Here is a 3,388-nt window from a genome sequence, read left to right on the forward strand (position 1 = left end):
GTATGTCCGTATTTTATATATATGTATACGATCTACAAAAGTTCTGGTTTGGTTTCCAATGTTAAATTTCACTTTTGTTCTTATTCTTAGAGTGCCATAACAATATCTTTCAGTCTTTCTATTAGTTTCATTTCTCTGCTCATATATTTAATTTCAAAAGTTCTTTTGTTCTCTATTTATATAGTACCTTGATCTTGTTTCACAGATGTGATAGCATTTCTTTTATCCCTGAAATGCTGATGAAAGTTTTGCTTTTTTTCTGTTTCTGTTTTACTTTTAGTTACCTCCCTTCATAGTCTCTGTTTTTTTCCAAGTTGCTTTTTTAACTGTCTCTGTTTAGTATTGGAACATTCCTTTGATATCTGTGACCTTGACTCAGGTTTAAGATGGAGTCATTAAATTTTATTTGAGAATTTGTACACATGCATTCTGTTTGTGGACTGCACATATGGTGACCTATCTAGAAAATCTCACTGGAAAATACTTGTCAGTGTATCAGGTCATTTTTGAGGGAATAATCAGATTTCTGAAAATATAAGTATTTCACTCTTTAGCTGCCCTTACTTCCTATTTTGGTGTGGTATTCTGCCTCTTAATTGTGGTACAACTGTGGCCAGAAACATTGTGGTTCAGATACTTTCAGTTTTCTACTTCAGTGGATAAAACTTTCAATTTTCTAAGATGAGGAGAGACAGCCTCTTTTGATTGTTTGAAGTAGAAAATCCAACTTTCAAGCAATCTTCCAATTTTCACCCTTTCATCTGAACCTACCTCTTGTTCCACAGTGCATGTCACTTTGCTGCTCAGCTGTCCATACTGTCATTTTAGGAGTTTACTTATGGCCAATACCCAGTTACCACTAGACTGTTTTTTTTTTTTCCTTAAAATACTTTTGCTATTATCCCCTCTTCTAACTGCCAGAAGAAACAGATGTAAATGTTTGTGTTTAAAGCATGTCTTCAAACAGGAAATTCACATTTATCTCTTTAAAAATCGAGAAAAATTTAATTCTCTTAAATTATTACATATTTTAGTAACACTTTAAACTCCTCTATAAGATGTGTACTATTGAATTCCATTTATCCCAGCGTTATTTATTGAGAAGGGAGTCTTTCCCCATTGCTTGTTTTTGCTAGCCTCATTGAAGATCAGATGGTTATAGGTGTGTGGCTTTATGTCTGATTTTTCTATTCTGTTCCATTGGTCCACGTGTCTGTTTTTGTACCAATACCAAGCTATTTTGGTTACCATGGCTATAGTGTAGTATGGCATTAGGTCAAATAGTGTGGTGCTTGTGGCTTTGTTCTTTTGGCTTAGCACTGCTTTGGTTATTTAGGCTCTTCTCCAGTGCCATATGAATTTTAGAATCATCTTGTCCTAATTCCGTGTAGAATGACATTGGCAGTTTGATAGGAAAAGCAATGCAAATTTCTTTAGGCAGTGTGGCCATTTTTATGATATAGATTCTTCCAATCCATGAGCATGGAATGTTTTTTTTCCATTTATTTGTGTTACCTCTGATTTCCTCCAGCAGTTTTGTAGTTCTCCTCGGAGAGATCTTTTACCTCCTTGGTGAACTGCATTCCTAGGTATTTCATTTTCTTTGTGGCCATTGTAAATGGAATTGTGTTCTTGATATCACTCTCAGCCTAGATATTGTTGGTGTATAGGATTACTACGGATTTTTACACTTCAATTTTTGTATCCTAAAACTTTACTTGAATTGATTATCAATTCTAGAAGCCTATTGGTAAATTCTTTAGTATTTTCTAGGTAATAGATTTGTATTATCAGCAAAGAGAGTTAGAATTATTTTCCTATTTGCTTGTCTTTTATTTCTTGCTCTTGCCTGATTGCTGTGTTTAGAATTTCTAGTACTGTATTGAATAGGAGTGGTGAGAGTGTACATCCTTGTCTTGTTCTGGTTCTCAAGGAGAATGTTTTCAGTTTTTGCCCATTCAGTATGAGGTTGACTGTGGATTTGTCATAAATGGCTCTTCTTATTTTGAGATATGTTCCTTTAATGCCCAGTTTTTCAAGGGTGTTTAATATTAAGTGTTTTTGAATTTTATCAGAAGTCCTTTTTGTATCTATTGAGATAATAGTGTGGTTTTCATTTTGTTTCTATTTATGTAATAAATCACATTTATTAATTTGTATATGTTGAAACAACCTAGCATTCCAGTAATAAAGCCTAATTTATAGTGGTGGATTAGCTTTTTGATGTGCAGTTATTTTAGTCTCTCTAGGTGTGACGTTAGGTTATCAATTTCAGATCTAACTTCTTCATATGGGTGCTCTTCACTATAACCTTTCAAATTAACACAGCTTTAGCTGTGTCCCAAAGATGCTGGTATATTGTATCCTCCTTTTCATTTGTTTCAAATATTTTTTACATTTCTGCCTTAACTTAAATTTTCCCCAAAGTCATTCAGGAGTTGTTTCATTTGCCTGTAATTATGTGGTTTTGAAAGAGATTCTTGATATAGATTTCTATTTTATTGCAATGTGGTTAGAGAGTGTGGTCGATATGATGGCTTTCTTTAAAACCTCTTGTAAACCAACTCTGGTGGTAAAGAATTCCCTTGGCATTTGCAAATCTGCAAAGAATTTATTTCTCCTTCATTTTTGAAGCTTAGTTTGGCAGCATCTGAAATTTTTGGTTGGATTTTTTTTTTTTTAACAAATGCTAAATATAGGTTTCTGTTCTCTTCTGGGTGGCACTTTCTGCTGAAAAGTCTGCAGTTAGCTTAATAGGGTTCCATTTGTAGGTGACTTAACCTTTTTCTGTAGCTGCTTTAGTATTTTTTGTTCACATTGACCATGATGAATCTGATGATTGTGCATTTTGGGGATGGCTATCTTTTCTACTTTCTCACAGGAGTTCTCTGAATTGCCTGAATTTGAATGTCAAACTATCTAGCAAGGTTGGGAAAATTTTCATGAACAATATTTGCAAATATGTTTTTCCAAGTTTCTTTTTCTCTGTCTTCTTACAGGGACATCAATGAGTGATAGCTTTTATCTTCTTAAATAATTCCGTATTTCTCAGAGGTTTTGTTCATTTGTTTTTATTCTTTTTTATTTATTTTTGTCTGGCTGAGTTGATTCAAATAACTGGTCTCTGAGCTTTGAGATTCTCTTCTTAACTTGGTCTGTTCTTCTGGTAGTACTCCTCAATGAGTTATGAAATTCTTGTAGTGAGTTTTTCAGCTCTGTTTGATCAGTTTGATTTTTTTTTCTTAAATTGGCTATTTTGTCATTTAGCTATTGTATCATTTTACTAGGTTCCTTAGATTCCTTGGATTGGGTTTCAACTTTATTCTGAATCTTGATGATTTTTATGGCCATCCAAACTCTTACTTCTGTCTGTCATTCCAGCCATTTC

Source organism: Saimiri boliviensis, chromosome 16 (assembly GCF_048565385.1).
Source record: "Saimiri boliviensis isolate mSaiBol1 chromosome 16, mSaiBol1.pri, whole genome shotgun sequence".
In the NCBI taxonomy this organism is placed as follows: domain Eukaryota; kingdom Metazoa; phylum Chordata; class Mammalia; order Primates; family Cebidae; genus Saimiri; species Saimiri boliviensis.